This window comes from Balaenoptera acutorostrata, chromosome 21, assembly GCF_949987535.1.
Source record: "Balaenoptera acutorostrata chromosome 21, mBalAcu1.1, whole genome shotgun sequence".
NCBI classification, from domain to species: domain Eukaryota; kingdom Metazoa; phylum Chordata; class Mammalia; order Artiodactyla; family Balaenopteridae; genus Balaenoptera; species Balaenoptera acutorostrata.
The window spans coordinates 4439977-4458529 of record NC_080084.1 but is presented as its reverse complement, the minus strand read 5'-3'; the positions used below and the strand labels follow the sequence as shown (position 1 = coordinate 4458529).

The window sequence follows — 18553 nt, the reverse complement described above, 5'->3', positions numbered from 1 at the left end:
AAATAAATTAACTAATTAATTAAAAAAAAAATAGGCAGAAGACCTGAATAGACATTTTTCCAAAAAAGATATGCAAATGACCAACAGGCACATGAAAAGATGCTCAACATCACTAATCATCAGAGAAATGCAAACCAAAACCACAATGAGATATCAGCTCACAACTGTCAGAATGGCTATCATCAAAAAGAACACAAATAACAAATGTTGGCAAGGATGTGAGAATAGGGAACTCCTGTACACTATAGGTGGGAATGTAAATTGGTGCAGCCACTGTGGAAAACAGTATGTAGATTTCTCAAAATACTAAAAATAGAACTACCATCTGACCCAGCAATTCTACTCCTAGGTATATATCTGAAAAAAAAAATGAAAACACTAATTAGAAAAGATAACATGCACCCCAATGTTTATAGCAGCATTATTTATAATTGCCAAAATATGGAAGCAACCTAAGTGCCCATCAACCCATCAACAGATGAATACACACACACACACACACACACACACACACACAATGGAATAAAGTCGGCCATAAAAAACAACAAAATTTTGCCTTTTGCAACAACATGGATAGACTTGGAGGGCATTATGCTAAGTGAAATAAGTCAAACAGAGAAAGAAAAATACTGTATGATATCACTTATATGTGGAATCAAAAAATAAAACAAACTAGTAAATATACTAAAAAAAGAAACTGACTCACAGACATAGAGAACAAACTAGCGGTTGCCAGTGGGGAGAGAGAAAGGGGGATATAGAAGTAGAGGATTAAGAGGTACAAACTATTGTATGTAAAATAAATAAGCTACAGGGATATATTGTACAACACAGGAAATATTTTATAATAACTATAAATGGAGTATAACTTTTAAAAATTGTGAATCACTATGTTGTACACTTGTAACTCATTTAATATTATACATCAACTATACTTCAATTTTTAAAATTTGTTTTTAACTAAAAAAAAAAAGAAATCTGTTTTGTGTAAAGAAGATAGAGTCAACTAATTACTCTTCTCAAATGTTAATTGTGGTACCAGTACTTGGTCACTTGGGATCTTTGTATAATAATCATAGGCTTTGATGTAGGCTACTGTATTTATGTACTGTAACGTAAATATAAATTACATTTGTATTAGAGAATTTCCTACACAGCTACTCTGAAGTTAATGAATCTGTGCAATACATTAAAATAAAAAAAGAAATTTTGTTACCATGTGGTTTACTAAATAAACCACTGGGTTGAGAACAATTACAAAAATTCATTCATATTCTTTCAGTTTCTGCATCATTAAACTAGTAAGACAGAGGGACAATCAACCAATCAATAATTTAACACCTACTAAAAATATGAGGCAATATCTATTATCAATTATCATAGAGAACAGTCACTCATAAGCTAAAATCACAGATAACATTAAAAGTCATATACTTATTGGCTTTTGCATATAATGCTTGCAGATCATTTATTTATTTATTTATTTTAAATTAATTAATTAATTTATTTATTTTTGGCTGTGTTGGGTCTTCGCCTCTGTGTGAGGGCTTTCTCTAGTTGTGGCAAGTGGGGGCCACTCCTCATCGCGGTGCGCGGGCCTCTCACCATCGTGGCCTCTCTTGTTGCAGAGCACAGGCTCCAAACGTGCAGGCTCAGCAGTTGTGGCTCACGGGCCCAGTTGCTCTGCGGCATGTGGGATCTTCCCAGACCAGGGCTCGAACCCGTGTCCCCTGCATTGGCAGGCGGATTCTCAACCACTGCGCCACCAGGGAAGCCCCAGATCATTTATTTTTAAAGTTATATTTTGGAGAGACTAGTATTGAATTACATTATTTGAGCACATAAAGTTGGGCAATAAAGAAAGTGACCTGAGAATTTGTTGGGAATCAGAGGAGACTTCAGTTTGAGACTGAGAAAAAAGAAAAAATGAAAAAAACAAAAATAAAAACCATGAGACTGAATAACCTGGAAAACATAATTGAGAATAGGTCTATTCTAGTTACGGCTATAAGATAAAGGGACAGTTTCTCATGTGCAGTTGGGATAACCAGTGTAAGACTTGGTAGTCATTTTCTCTGTCAGAAGAGGAAGAATTAGGAGAGAGAACAAGAGACCAAAGTGAAGGGAAGGGAAGAGGCTCCAGCTGGGAGGACTTCCTTGGCTCTCTTCGCCTCTTCCTGGTGGCAATCGTTACCTTTCCACTCAGTTCCCACTGCAAAGGGAAGGGAGGCAGGTCGAGAAAGAACACACCTGACAGTTGGAACCAGATGTAATACTGCTCATTTGTTTCCCGGAGACAACTTTGCTAACATAGACCCAGGCTCACCTGTAGGGCTGCACGTTCTCTTAGACTCAGGCTACAGGCCACAGGACACCAAGCGTTCCGAAAGAAAAATATTTAGGCACATCCACTGCTGTGTGCATTTAACACTCAGACCAACGCCACTGCTGCTCATCAGCCCCTGTGGAGCTAGTGTGCCCTGGGAGCATGGCCCCCAGGCCCTCATCCTCCTGCTCTGCTGCAGGTGCCCTCAGCCACCCAGGGCTCAGTTGTGGGGTCATGGCTCACTTCCTTTATGGTGTCTGAGCTGGGCTTGGACAGCTCCACCATCAATTACCTCTTCTGGCACTTGGTTTTAGCAAAGTTGAAACATCGTGTGGAGGTTATTAAAAGAGAAAACTGATGCTCTGAGGATTCTACAAAAGCCATACGTAACTAAAACTTAAAAACAAAAAGTGAGGCCAAACCAAGAAGAGTACATTCTGGGGTACTCTTGTACCATTTCCTTGAACAGTGATGCAGGGAATCTGAGTTGGGTTTGAATTCCAAAGGCGAAATTTCCAGAGCATTACATGTAGTGCCCTGTCCCTTGGCCACAAGAGGAGGTAGTGATTCAAGCTTGTCAGGGGTGGAGGGCAGTGAATGAAATATTGTCATGTCAAAAGGCCAATGGGACTGCTGATTAGACAGGCTTTCTATGTAAATGGATCCAGCCTCAACAGTAACTGCCTGACACAAAATCTATGGTCTGTTTGCAAAGGCAAAAACAGAGAGAGATGACCCATAGCAGCAAATCACTGAGAAAAAGGTGATTTGGCTTCTTTGTCCCAGATGTTTTGTATGTGCTGTGTTACACTTTTGAGGTCACAGGAGATAGTAGGTTTTTAAAAATATAACTTTTCTCAATATGTATTCCTCCACAAAAATTTCAGTCCCTGGGGCTTCCCTGGCGGCACAGTGGTTGAGAATCTGCCTGCCAATGCAGGGGACACAGGTTTGAGCCCTGGTCTGGGAGGATCCCACATGCCGCGGAGCAACTGGGCCCGTGAGCCACAGCTACTGAGCCTGCACGTCTGGAGCCTGTGCTCTGCAACAAGAGAGGCCACGATAGAGAGAGGCCCGTGCACCACGATGAAGAACACAGCCAAAAATAAATTAATTAATTAATTAAAAAAAAAATTTCAGTCCCCAGGTAGAAGGACGTGTGCTCACTCTCTCTTGTGAGAGAATGAGCACTGGAATCACAGCTAACTGCTGAATCACAGCTAACTGCTGAACAATCATCGACATGAAGACACTGGAACTCACCAAAAAAAGATACCCCACATCCAAAGACAAAGGAGAAGCCACAATGAGATGGTAGGAGGGGCGCAATCACAATAAAATCAAATCTCATGACTTCTGGGTGGGTGACTCACAAACTGGAGAACACTTGTGCCACAGAAGTCCACCCACTGGAGTGAAGGTTCTGAGCCCCACGTCAGGCTTCCCAACCAGGGGGTCCGGCAAGGGGAGGAGGAATTCCTAGAGAATCAGACTTTGAAGGCTAGTGGGATTTGATTGCAGGACTTTGATAGGATTGGGGGAAACAGAGACTCCACTCTTGGAGGGCACACACAAAGTAGTGTGCACATTGGGACCCAGGGGAAGGATCAGTGACCCCATAGGAGACTGAACCAGACCTACCGGCTAGTGTTGGAGGGTCTCCTGCAGAGGCAGGGTGTGGCTGTGGCTCACTGTGAGGACAAGCACACTGGAAGCAGAAGTTCTGGGAAGTATTTCTTGGCATGAGCCCTCCCAGAGTCCGCCATTAGCCCCCCCAAAGAGCCTGTAGCCTCCAGTGCTGGGTTGCCTCAGGCCAACCAACGGGGAGGGAACCCAAACCCACCCATCAGCAGACAAGCAGATTAAAGTTTTACTGAGCTCTGCCCACCAGAGCAACAGCCAGCTCTACCCACCACCAGTCCCTCCCCTCAGGAAGCTTGCACAAGCCTCTTAGATAACCTCATCCACCAGAGGGAGGACAGCAGAAGCAAGAAAAATTACAGTCCTGCAGCCTGTGGAACAAAAACCACATTTACAGAAAGATAGACAAGATGAAAAGGCAGAGGGCTATGTACCAGATGAAGGAACAAGATAAAATGCCAGAAAAACAACTAAGTGAAGTGGAGATAAGAAACATTCCAGAAAAAGAATTCAGAATAATGAGAGTGAAGATGATCCAGGAACTTGGAAAAAGAATGGAGGCAAAGATCGAGAAGATGCAAGAAATATTTAACAAAGACCTAGAAGAATTAAAGAACAAACAAATAGAGATGAACAATACAATAACTGAAATGAAAAATACATAGAAGGAATCAATAGCAGAATAACTGAGGCAGAAGAACGGATAAGTGACCTGGAAGACAGAATGGTGGAATTCACTGCCACGGAACAGAATAAAGAAAAAAGAATGCAAAGAAATGAAGACAGACTAAGAGACCTCTGGGACAACATTAAACACAACAACATTTGCATTATAGGGGTCCCAGAAAGAGAAGAGAGAGAGGAAGGACCTGAGAAAATATTTGAAGAGATTATAGTCAAAAACTTCCCTAACATGGGAAAGGAAATAGCCACCCAAGTCCAGGAAGTGCAGAGAGTCCCAGGCAGAATAAACCCAAGTGGAAACACACCGAGACACATAGTAATCAAATTGACAAAAATTAAAGACAAAGAAAAATTATTGAAAGCAACAAGGGAAAAATGACAAATAACATACAAGGGAACTCCCATAAGGTTAATGGCTGATTTCTCAGCAGAAACTCTACAAGCCAGAAGGGAGTGCCATGATCTATTTAAAGTGATGAAAGGGAAAAACCCACAACCAAGATTATTCTACCCGGTAAGGATCACATTCAGATTTAACAGAGGAATCAAAAGCTTTACAGACAAGCAAAAGCTAAGAGAATTCAGCACCACCAAACCAGCTCTACAACAAATGCTAAAGGAACTTCTCTAAGTGGGAAACATAAGAGAAGAAAAGGACCTACAAAAACAAACCCAAAACAATTAAGAAAATGGTCATAGGAACATACATATCGATAATTACCTTAAACGTGAATGGATTAAATGCTCCAACCAAAAGACACAGGCTCGTTGAATGGATACAAAAACAAGACCCATTATATATGCTGTCTACAAGAGACCCACTTCAGACCTAGGGACACATACAGACTGAAAGTGAGGGGATGGAAAAAGATATTCCATGCAAATGGAAACCAAAAGAAAGCTGGAGGAGCAATACTCATATCAGATAAAATGGACTTTAAAATAAAGAATGTTACAAGAGACAAGGAAGGACACTACATAATGATCAAGGGATCAATCCAAGAAGAAGATAGAACAATTCTAAATATATATGCACCCAACATAGGAACACCTCAATACATAAGGCAACTGCTAACAGCTATAAAAGAGGAAATCGACAGTAACACAATAATAGTGGGGGACTTTAACACCTCACTTACACCAATGGACAGATCATCCAAACTTAAAATTAATAAGGAAACACAAGCTTTAAATGACACAGTAGACCAGATAGATTTAATTGATATTTATAGGACATTCCATACAAAAACAACAGAATACACTTTCTTCTCAAGTGCACACGGAACATTCTCCAGGATAGATCACATCTTGGGTCACTAATCAAGCCTCAGTAAATTTAAGAAAATTGAAATCATATCAAGCATCTTTTCTGATCCCAACGCTTTGAGATTAGAAATCAATTACAGGGAAAATAATGTAAAAAACACAAAACACATGGAGGCTAAACAATACACTACTAAATAAGCAAGAGATCACTGAAGAAATCAAAGAGGAAATCAAAAAATACCTAGAGACAAATTACAACAAAAACACGACAATTCAAAACCTGTGGGATGCAGCAAAAGCAGTTCTAAGAGGGAAGTTTATAGCAATACAAGCCTACCTCAAGAAACAAGAAAAATCGCAAATAAACAGTCTAACCTTACACTTAAAGGAACTAGAGAAAAAAGAAAAAAACCCAAATTTAGTAGAAGGAAACAAATCAAAAAGATCAGAGCAGAAATAAATGAAATAGAAACAAAGGAAACAATAGCAAAGATCAATAAAACTAAAAGCTGGTTCCTTGAGAAAATAAACAAAATTGATAAACCATTAGCCAGACTCATCAAGAAAAAAAGGGAGAAGACTCAAATCAATAAAATTATAAATGAAAAAGGAGAAGTTACAACAGACACCGCAGAAATACAAAGCATCCTAAGAGACTACTACGAGCAACTCTATGCCAATAAAATGGACAACCTGGAAGAAATGGACAGGTACTTAGAAAGGTATAACCTTCCAAGACTGAACCAGGAAGAAATAGAAAATATGAACAGATGGATCACAAGTAATGAAATTGAAACTGTGATTAAAAATCTTCCAACAAACAAAAGTCCAGGACCAGATGGCTTCACAGGTGAATTCTATCAAACATTTAGAGAAGAGCTAACACCCATCCTTCTTAGACTCTTCCAAACAATTGCAGAGGAAGGAACACTCTCAAACTCATTCTATGAGGCCACCATCACCCTGATACCAAAACCAGCCAAAGATACTACAAAAAAAGAAAATTACAGACCAATATCACTGATGAATATAGATGCAAAAATCCTCAAGAAAATACTAGCAAACAGAATCCAACAACACATTAAAAGGATCATACACCGTGATCAAGTGGGATTTATCCCAGGGATGTAAGGATTTGTCAATATATGTAAATCAATCAATGTGATACACCATATTAATAAATTGAAGAATAAAAACCATATGATCATCTCAATAGATGCAGAAAAAGCTTTTGACAAAATTCAACACCCATTTATGATAAAAACTCTCCAGTAGGTTTCCCTGGTGGTGCAGTAGTTAAGAATCTGCCTGCCAATGCAGGGGACACAGGTTCAAGCCCTGGCCTGGGAAGATCCCACATGCCGTGGAGCAACTAAGTCCATGCACCACAACGACTGGGCCTGTGCTCAAGAGCCCACGAGCCACAACTAGTGAGTTCGTGTGTTGCAGCTACTGAACCCCGCATGCCTAGAGCCCATGCTCCATGGTAAGAGAAGCCACCACAATGAGAAGCTCGTGCACCACAACGAAGAGTAGCCCTGCTCGCCGCAACTAGAGAAAGCCCGCGCAGAGCAATGAAGACCCAACACAGTGAAAAATAAATAAATAAATAAGTACGTAAGTAAGTAAGTAAATAAATAAATAAATTTATTAAAAAATAAAAAAAGAACTCTCCAGAAAGTGGGCATAGAGGGAACCTACCTCAACATAATAAAGGCCATATATGACAAACCCACGGCAAACATCATTCTCAATGGTGAAAAACTGAAAGCATTTCCTCTAAGATCAGGAACAAGACAAGGCTGTCCACTCTCACCACTATTATGCAACATAGTTTTGGAAGTCCTAGCCACGGCAATCAGAGAAGAAAAAGAAATAAAAGGAATACAAATTGGAAAAGAAGAAGTAAAACTGTCACTGTTTGCAGATGACATGATACTATACATAGAGAATTCTAAAGATGCCACCAGAAAACTACTAGAGCTAATCAATGAATTTGGTAAAGTTGCAGGATACAAAATTAATGCACAGAAATCTCTTGCATTTCTGTACACTAATGATGAGAAATCTGAAAGAGAAATTAAGGAAACACTCCCATTTACCACTGCAACAAAAAGAATAAAATACCTAGGAATAAACCTACCTAAGGAGACAAAAGACCTGTATGCAGAAAACTATAAGACACTGCTGAAAGAAATTAAAGATGATATAAACAGATGGAGAGATATACCATGTTCTTGGATTGGAAGAATCAATATTGTGAAAATGACTATACTACCCAAAGCAATCTACAGATTCAATGCAATCCCTATCAAACTACCAATGGCATTTTTTACAGAACTAGAACAAAAAATCTTAAAATTTGTATGGAGACACAAAAGACCCCCAATAGCCAAAGCAGTCTTGAGGGAAAAAAACGGAGCTGGAGGAATCAGACTCCCTGACTTCAGACTATACTACAAAGCTACAGTAATCAAGACAATATGGTACTGGCACAAAAACAGAACTATAGATCAATGGAACAGGATAGAAAGCCCAGAGATAAACCCACGCCCCTATGGTCAACTAATCTATGACAAAGGAGTCAAGGATATACAATGGAGAAAAGACAGCCTCTTCAATAAGTGGTGCTGGGAAAACTGGACAGCTACATGTAAAAGAATGAAATTAGAATGCTCCCTAACACCATACGCCAAAATAAACTCATAATGGATTAAAGACCTAAGTGTAAGACCAGACACTATAAAACTCTTAGAGGAAAACATAGGAAGAATACTCTTTGACATAAATCACAGCAAGATCTTTTTTGATCCACCTCCTAGAGTAATGGAAATAAAAACAAAAATAAACAAATGGGACCTAATAAAACTTCAAAGCTTTTGCACAGCAAAGGAAACTAAAAACAAGACAAAAATACAACCCTCAGAATGGGAGAAAATATTTGCAAACAGATCAATGGACAAAGGATTAATCTCCAAAATATACAAACAGCTCATGCAGCTCAATATTAAAAAAACAAACCACCCAATCAAAAAATGGGCAGAAGACCCAAATAGACATTTCTCCAAAAAAGGTATACAGGTGGCCAACAAACACATGAAAGGATGCTCAACATCATTAACCGTTAGAGAAATGCAAATCAAAACTACAATGAGGTATCACCTCACACCAGTTAGAATGGGCATCATTAGAAAATCTACAAACAACAAATGCTGGAGAGGGTGTGGAGAAAAGGGAACCCTCTTGCACTGTTGGTGGGAATGTAAATGGATACAGCCACTATGGAGAACAGTATGGAGGTTCCTTAAGAAACTAAAAATAGAATTACCATATGACCCAGCAATCCCACTACTGGCCATATACCCAGAGAAAACCATAATTCAAAAAGACACATGCAATGTGTCCCAATGTTCATTGCAGCACTATTTACAATAGCCAGGTCATGGAAGCAACCTAAATGCCCATCAACAGACGAATGGATAAAGAAGATGTGGTACATATATACAATGGAATATTACTCAGCCATAAAAAGGAACAAAATTGGGTCATTTGTAGAGACGTGGATGCATCTAGAGACTGTCATACAGAGTGAAGTAAGTCAGAAAGAGAAAAACAAATATCGTATATTATCGCATATATGTGGAACCTAGAAAATGGTACAGATGAACCGGTTTGCAGGACAGAAATAGAGACACAGATGTAGAGAACAAACGTATGGACACCAGGGGCAAAAGTAGCAGGGGGTGGTGGTGGTGGTGTGATGAATTGGGAGATTGGGATTGACATATATACACTAATATGTATAAAATAGATAACTAATAAGATCCTGCTGTATAAAAAAATAAATAAAATAAAATTCAAAAAAATAATTTCAGTCCCCATAGTAATTTTTCAGGTTTTCTTGCATATGCAGAGAGTGAAATAAAACAGATTTCCACGTCCATGTGTAATGATCATACTTGCACTTGGTAACCTGAGCAGTGGTTCTCAAAGCGCGGTCTCACTACAAGCAGCAGTAGCACCACCTGGGAACCAGTTAGGAATGCAGATTTGGGGCATCACCAGAACCCCTGACTCAGAAGCCCTGCAGGTGGAGCCCAGCCATCCACACGAGCAAGCCCTCCAGGCGATCCTGACACAAGGCAAAGTTTGAGGAAAACCTTGTCATTGTTTATTACTGATTACCGTGACATCATTATAAACTAAGCAAAAGGAAACCACGGAGTTGCACATTTTGGGGTCTGTTCTCACATCTGCTATTCAGCAAGATAGATAATTTTGGAATTGCTGTGTCCACATGTATCTCAAACATAAATGCTGGACTCACTCCACTGAAAATGGAATTCTGAAACAATAGATTTCCTGCTGTTTGCCTTTCAGCTTCTGCAGAGACATTAGATCCCCAAAAAAACCTTTGCAGCCGAGTTGCCAACATTGAGGATTGTTCTAAAGGACGGATGTTATGCGGTTTCAGGTGCTGGATGGTACTTCGTTGTCCTGGGCAGTAACCGGCCAGGGCTCTGACCCCAAAAAGAAACGCGAAGCAAAACTCAACACAGGAACAAATCGCAGCTTTTTTTTTTTTGGCCGCGCTACACGGCTTGTGGGATCCTAGCTCCCCAACCAGGGATAGAACACGAGCCCTGGCAGTGAAAGCACCGAGGCATAACCACTGGACCACCAGGGAATTCCGCAGCCTTTTGTTTGCATATATATGGATGGGAATATTTGGGATACTGAAGGGAAGAACAGCGAAGTACAGTATCATTATTGTGACCAACCTCTTCCCCCCAGGTCACTTCCATTTTAAATTAAAGCCGCTTTTTATTCCAGGGTAAACACTTGAAATTGTCTGGAATATGCAAAAGTGGAAAATAAGGTAAAGAAAAGGAGGAGTCTTCTGATAAACGTTTCCAACCTCACAGTGTACCTGTGGATAAGTGCTCCTTGGAAAATTATCAAGTGTTCACATCCCTCTAAAAATCAAGTCTAAAAAAAAGAAAACCAAAGGACTGTTTGGAGCCTGATAAAATCAGTATCTTCACTTCCTCCAAAAACCAGTACGTTGGAGTTTTAACGAGTGCTGGAAATAAGCTTTACTAAGACTCAGGGCCAGTGTGGCTTTGAGTTTTGAGACTCTGAAACTCTCAGCCACCTCCCTGGGTTGGGGGGGGGTGGTCCAGGTGTGTGTCCCCTTTCCCGATACCTCGAGGGCAGGAAGAGCCTTGGCATCCCAGCGCCACCCTGACAGCTTCTCTGCTTCCGTCTCCCGCAGGGCACAAAGCTCACATCTTACTTCAGGCTCCTTTGCTACTTTCAGTTCAGTATTTGCACGATTTCTGTCATCTGTGTCCTCTGATCTTCAGAAGAAAGATGAAAATGCAATTTTTAGGGGTTATTCATGGTTTCCAGTAAAATAGCCCATGAGCAGGAAGGAAGGAAGGGCAGAAAGGAATAAAAGTGGAAGAGGAAGGAAGGCTTTGCTGAAAGGAGAAGTGAGCAAGTAACTACAGTCTCTGCCCAGAAGCCGTAGCATGAATGGTCCACCTTTGGAGACTTTGCCTTTCAGGGACTACCCCAAGCCCACAGAAAGATTTCCCTGGACAGTTCTCAACGCCGTGGTGAAGGGGGGCTGTGTGCCTTGTAATAAGGACCACCGTTTCCTAAATAAAAGATACGCACTTGTGCCTCAACACTATTTCACGCAGTGACTCTCCGCCGTTGGGGAGTGCGGGCCTCGCCTGCGGGAACCCGGGATACACTGAGGCACGTGGATGGGGCAGCAGAAACCTAAAGGGCCGGAAGCAAGAGCTGCTCTGAGTTTTAACATGTCCTCGTAAAACTCTCTTTTGTTCTGACTCTTGTCAATAGCCGGTACAGGACAGACAATGACCAAGGCCTTTGCCACTAAAAGTGACCTCCTTCCTTTATTAGGGCAAGGCAAGCAGGGAAACAAAAATGGCAACTTCTGAATTTGTGTCAGATATTTCGAAGCCTGCTCATGTCTCTAATACCCTAGGGAAGAAGAGAAATGGAACCAAGAGACGACCCATGCCTGGAAGTGTCACTGGAGAGAACACGACAGGAGCACATGACCGAGCCCCTCTCCCCAGCCCCAGTGAAAATCGACCCCAGCAAAGGACCATGGTGACACCTGAGGTTGGGACCAGAGAGGGAGGGGAAGAGCACTCCACGATCCCCAGGGAGGAGGTGTCAGGAGGGAGGGCTGTCGAGAGGTCCACTCGAAGGACATTGTAAGGTGACCACTCAGAAGGACACTGGATTTGAGGTCACAGATGACCTTCGCTGTGACAATTCAGTCGAGCAGAGAGGACAGAAACCTCACCTCATTTATAGGCTGGGGGAGAGGAATAAATAGATGAGAGAAAGGAAGTAGGAAATTGATGAAATAAATCCCCAGGGAAGGTGGGAAAAGAGAAAAACCATTAGCAAAGATGAAAACAGTTGGCTTTGGGGGGACATGAAGGATTTCTTTTCCTCTAAGGTAGGAGGGAGAGTAAGATGGGTAAGGAAGTGGACCAGACGAAAACTGAGGCACGAAGCTGCCCAATAGCTTCTGCTAAAAGAAATTTTCACATGTCGAGAGATAGGGAAGTTATTCTGGCTTATATACAAGCTAACTTAAATGTTATGCTAACTTAAATAGCCTGTTTGTGGCCTATCAAACATAGGTTGTACATCTGCTTTAATTATTAGAGAAAAGGGAACACTGACCAGAAGTAAAGACTGTCCAGGGCTTCCGGGTGGCACAGTGATTAAGAATCCGCCTGCCCCGCATAGCACAGGGAGATCAGCTCGGTGCTTTGTGACCACCTAGAGGGGTGGGATGGGGAGGGTGGGAGGGAGGGAGATGCAAGAGGGAAGAGAAATGGGAACAAATTGTATATGTATAACTGATTCACTTTGTTATAAAGCAGAAGCTAACACACCATTGTAAGGCAATTATACTTAAATAAAGATGTTTAAAAAAAAAAAAAAAAGAATCCGCCTGCCAATGCAGGGGACACGGGTTCGAGCCCTGGGCCGGGAAGATCCCACATGCCGTGGGGCAACTAAGCCCGTGCGCCACAACTACTGAGCCTGCGCTCTAGAGCCCACGAGCCACAGCTACTGAGCCCGCGTGCCACAACAACTGAAGCCCGCGCGCCTAGAGCCCATACTCCGCAGCAAGAGAAGCTACCTCAGTGAGAAGCTCGCGCACCGCAACGAAGACCCAACACAGACAAAAAAAAAAAAAAAAGAATGTCCATATTAAAAATAAAGATTAAACGCGTCTCTTCCTGGGACACAAGTGCTGGTCCTCCCTGATGAGAAGACCCCCTTCCCAGGTGCCAAGGCCATGCTGACTTGCTGTGTATATGCTGGCCTGTGTGACCTTTGTTTGCTTGTGTTTTGTTTAGTTTTGATCTTGAAGAAATATATCCCTGACTTGTTTAACGTTCTTTGTTCTGACGAGATATAAAACTGTGGTGGACACCCCGCTTCTCGGGAGCAGCTCCTCAGACTACTCTGGGAAGTGTGCGTCCAGGCCAGTCCTCAGTTTGACTCACGTAAAACTCTTTTCTATTGCTATTATTGTTTATTGATTATTTTTTTTTTGACACTTCTTTTCTGAGTAGCCCAGGGAGCAGGTTCTCTGCAGACGTGCTCATGGGGATGGGAACAGGAGGAAACTGAGTTCATGTCACAAGCTCCAGAGATGCTATGGAAACTGGTTTTTAGGGACCAAATCTTAGGAAAAGGAAAAAAACCTTGCTATTTATTTAAAGCTTCTTCCTTCAATCACGACATTTCCTGGTAAAACGGCACTTAAAACGGGGAGAAAAGTGATGCTCAGGCCAGAGCAGGGTGACCTTCACAGGCACCACTTTTTCTGAAAGAGAAACCACAGCTGATTGCGGCCTTAGGTCTGAACATGGGACATGGTTGTGTCAATTGCCCTCATAGGGACAAAGGGACATCAGCCAGGTGAGGTGATTATTACCTTCATTCTTGGACTCTTTCGGCAAGAACTGCTGAGGAAGCTTGTCATTGCCTCACCTCAGGTGTCCCTGGCCTGCTTGCTTGGCTTGAAAGAGGCAAGTGAAGAGCCACGTTTTCATCTCCTCCGAGGCTCTGGTTTCTGGATTCTGCCGGGGCAAGAGGAAAACGATGCGAACCTCAGTCGAGAGCGCAAGGAAATAAACAAGTCTCAGCACAGCATCAGGTAACAGACACTGCTTTCTGGTGCTTCCAACCACACTCAGAAAACACTAAGCTCCAAGAAGCTATTAAAAATAGGAAAATATTCAGCTTCCCATATAGATACTGACACAACATGTGCGACCACCCCTTATAAAATATTAAGCCTAAAATGTGCACTATCACAAAAGGGTTGAGTATACAAACACTTGCCTAGAACACTGATTATGTTTCCAGTGGAAAAGCTGCCAGGAGGTAAAAAGTGATGCTTTAAGTTTGGGTACACAGGTGAGCTGGGTATGCTGTTTAGCTAAGAAGTAATACACTTAGTCACAATTCAGCCAATTATTCTTTTCCAAAAATGTAGTAAGAGAGGGAAAATGTTTACTAACTCATGTGTAACCAACATAAGCTGATACAGAGCAAGATTTAAAGAAACTGAAACACCCAGGTATATTTTGGTACTACATGAACTAGAATTCAAGTTTAACACTTCTAACTTTAAGGTAAGACTCACTGAGCCTTTTCTTAAAATCAGAAATTACCTAAGACATTATACACACAGAACAATCTCACTTGACAAGAAAGCTTATTGTTTTAGCTGTCAGGCCTTTAATTACTTCCTTATTCTAATTACTAGGACTTTATCTGTATCTATTTCCTAATTATCCCAGGAATATAAATTCTCTGAATCTTCTTTTCTAGGAGAAAGTTACTTTTCTTCCTGTGTGTTCACTTCCTTATGGCTAACAGAAAAAAAGGAAAAAAAAAAGAAAGAGAAAGAAAAAAAAAACATGGCGTACACTACTAACTTCCTTTGAATGTCTTTCTTATTTCCAAATTGTATGTTGCATCGAATAATTTCCTTGCTTAACCTTACAACGTTTAGTGCTGAGACTTCTTTATAACTTTTGCAGTTTTATTGAGATGTAATTGACATACCATATACATTTAAGGTGCACAGCGTAATGATTTCATTTCACTTCATTTCATATATTGTGAAGTAATTAAGAGACTTCCCAAACGGGTCAAACCTTTTCTCTTTTTCTGAACATTTTAAGATAAAACCACACCCAAGAAGTATTTTAAGCCAAGCTATTCAGTAGTTTTTAAAAATACTTATTTAGAAAAAATAATTTAAGCCATTTTGTTATACCTTCCATTAATTCCCACCATCAAATTTGTTGACTATACCTATTTTACACATGAGTACATTCAGGCAAATTTACTTCCTTCTAAATTTATTTATCTATTGAGGCAAATTTATTTTTATCTCCAATCATTATTTAAAGTCCCTGCCTCATAAGATAGCTGTGAAAATTATATGATTAATGGAAATTAATTACATATAATGTAAAACACTTAGGAAAGTGCTTACAAGTGAGCAAGGGCTATAAAAATATTAGCTGCTAGTACCATCATTTCAGGAGTGACTAAGAAAATAGTGATCACCTGTTCTGATAGTTGACCTGTATTTTCTATCTAAGAAATCTATGAATTTTTTTCTTTTTTCAAAGAAGCTATTTCAAAGCCAGATTTTTAAAGATATTAAACTCGTTGTTTAAAGGTGAGCAGGATTGTGGTTAACCAAATATTTCCTGTTAAAACTTCGGACAAACGTATGTGGAATAGAACAGACTGCAAGGCTGTGAGCTACAGAGGGACTTTATGTGTGCCACTATCTCCTAAACAGATTTCTCAGTATCTGAATTATCAGCTTCTGCTGGTGTTTCAGCGAAAAGAACCCGGTGAGGTCACGTTACTCGGGAGCCCACCTCAAGTACACACAGCGCCAGTAAAACTGTGTGAGTCATGGTTTGTTCTTTCGTAACTGCTACAAAATATGAAGTTTTGTAAAGAATATAAAGTATTGCAGCCTTTCCCCTTGCTGTGCTAAATTACACAGTCTTTAGAATGCAGGGAGTGGGCAGCGAAGCCTGTCATGAGTGGGCATCTCGGGGTTTAGTGTAAAAGTACATGTTTCAGTCAGACCACAGGCTCCCCGGGAGCACATCTAGGAAGAAACCAAACCACTTATAGAGGCCCGAAGATGTGGTCTCTCACCGCAATGGTGGGATTTTATTTCCTATGGAGGTGTACTGACGATACTCAGGTGTTTAAAAAGAAACCAACTAGGGAATTCCCTGGTGGTCCAGTGGTTAAGACTCCGCGCTCCCAGTGCAGGGGGTCGGGGTTCCATCCCTGGTCGGGGGACTAGATCCTGCGTGCTGCACCTAAGACCCAGTGCAGCCAAATAAATAAATAAATATTAAAAAAAAAAAAAGACTGTGCTTATACTGCAGGGGACTTGGGTTCAATACCCAGTCAGGGAACTGAGATCCCACATGCCACACAGCCAAAAAAAAAAAAAAAAAGAAAGAAACTAATTAAAGAGTTCACATAAATTCAAAGCAATTTCAATTTTTGAAAGAAATATATAAAATAACATAATCACTTTGCAAACTAAAACCAAATGATGCAGGACCTTACTTAAAAACAAAAAACCCCAAAAATCTAAAATATATTTAGAAAGGCAGAGAGCAGGAAGGAAAAGACAAAGGAGGCAGAAGGGGGTGAAGAAAAGATAAGGAAAAAGGAGAGAAGAGGAAGTATAGCAAGAGAAAACTTTAGGAAAGTTATAACAGAGACAAGCGATACAAGAGCATGATTAAAAGAGTTCCTTCTGCATTAAAGAAAAATAAGAAAATGATTTTCTATATCTATTTCAAATTCATTTTCTGATTAAATTCTGTAGTTTTTTTTTATTGCATCGGGTCACAGTTGTATGTAAAATCATAAAATGTGGATCACAGATAAGAGCATTTAGGGTGAATTTTTTATGTGTTTCATTTTTATTGGCTTTTACTTTGGCAGAAGTATAAATATGATTCTTATAATAATAAAGAAAAATCAGTGTGATCCAATTAAAGGAATCAAGGCAATACAGGAGGTTCCATTTGAGTTGGACCTCAACCTCCTGAACTGAAAAACATATATAAACTTATTAGTAAGGAAATTCTCAAGCATACACAAAGGTAGAGAGAATAGGAGAATACCTTCATGGACTCATGGCCCAGCTTCAACAATGATCAACACATTGCCAATCTCATTGTAGCCTTCCGCCACTAACACACACACACACACACACACACACACACACACACACGGGGGCAAGGAGGACGAGCTGATGTGTTTGTGTGTGCAGATACATAGTTTCTCAAAACTATCTAAAACCCAGCAAAGCCAGCATATTTAGGCACTTTTTGGAAATGCAAATTCTTAGTTCCACTGCAGACCCACTGGATCAGAATCTCTGGGGGGAGACTCAGTATTCTACGTTTTCCCAAGTTCTCCAGGTAATCCTGATGCACGCACACTCTGAGAAGCAATGTATGCAAGCAAATCCCACACATGAGGTCATGTGACCTGTAAACACTTCAATATGCATCTATAAGTGATATTATTGCATCAAACAGAAATGAGTAATTCCTTAATAACATCCAACCTGGGGTAGTCACCGGTCCCGATTGGCCCAGGTCAGTCTAGTTTATACCTGCTGTCTGGTAATAATTATTAAAACTACCCCTTTTCACTCTCAAAAGTGTCCCAACTAGGATGACACACTTTATGGTCACTATACTCACTCTCAGTCTAACCTTCATGCACTTGATATACAATTACTAGGTTCATTTGCTTCCTTTTGTATTGTTTTAAAGGTGCTTTTCAATTTCTTAAAATTATGTAAAACATTTTCATGTTTCTGAAGTAAAGATTCATCTTGGTTCCCTCCACCCTAATTCTCCCCTCCCCAAAGGTAAACATTTTTTATTAGTTTTGTTTATTCTTCACTTGTTTCTTTTTGAAACTATTGGTGAACTCATATGCTGTTTCACTCTGTCCCTCTTTAACACTGTTCCATAGCTCAGGGTTTTAGGTACCCCATGGGGAGCTCCCTCCAGGGTGGGTGTACAGACCATTTGCATTCCTTTTACAGCTGCAGAGTGACCCTTTGTGTGAAAGTAACAGCATCCAACGCCTACTGACAGACATTTGGGTTTTTGACAATCTCTTGCCATTTCAAATAGCGCAGCAATAAGCAGCCACGTGCATGCTGTCATGTCATAACTTTGCCTGCATGTCTGACACAGACTCCTAGAGATGGCGCTGCAAAGTCAGAGGATGAGCGCACACATAACTTTGCTAGATATTGAGAAATGCCCCCCAGGGGTGCCAGCAGCTGGCACACCCACCAGCACTGGATGAGCGGGCCGGTTTCCCACCACCTTCTCTACAGGATGTGTTGTCTACCTTTGGGATGTTTGCCTACCTGGTAAGTGAGATGTGGTATCTCAGGGCAGTTTGCTTGTTAACTTATTTACGTACAATGTACATACAGAAGGGGTACCTATCAGAAGTGCAGAGATGGTAAGTTTT

General features: G+C 40.8%; 1 long non-coding RNA gene across 3 annotated transcripts in view; it reads right to left on the bottom strand.

Annotated features, from left to right (window-relative positions):
* LOC103012790 (uncharacterized) overlaps window positions 1–18553 on the bottom strand; it is a 109525-nt gene that overhangs the window by 78060 nt on the left and 12912 nt on the right. The window contains exons 3-5 of one of the 3 annotated variants that reach the window (XR_009006558.1): window positions 13923–14067; window positions 12653–12751; window positions 11124–11277 (exon numbers count right to left, since the gene is read on the bottom strand). This is a non-coding gene — a long non-coding RNA (uncharacterized LOC103012790). The remainder of the gene's footprint in view (window positions 1–11123; window positions 11278–12652; window positions 12752–13922; window positions 14068–18553) is intronic. The other 2 variants (XR_009006559.1, XR_009006560.1) reach the window with 2 other exon arrangements.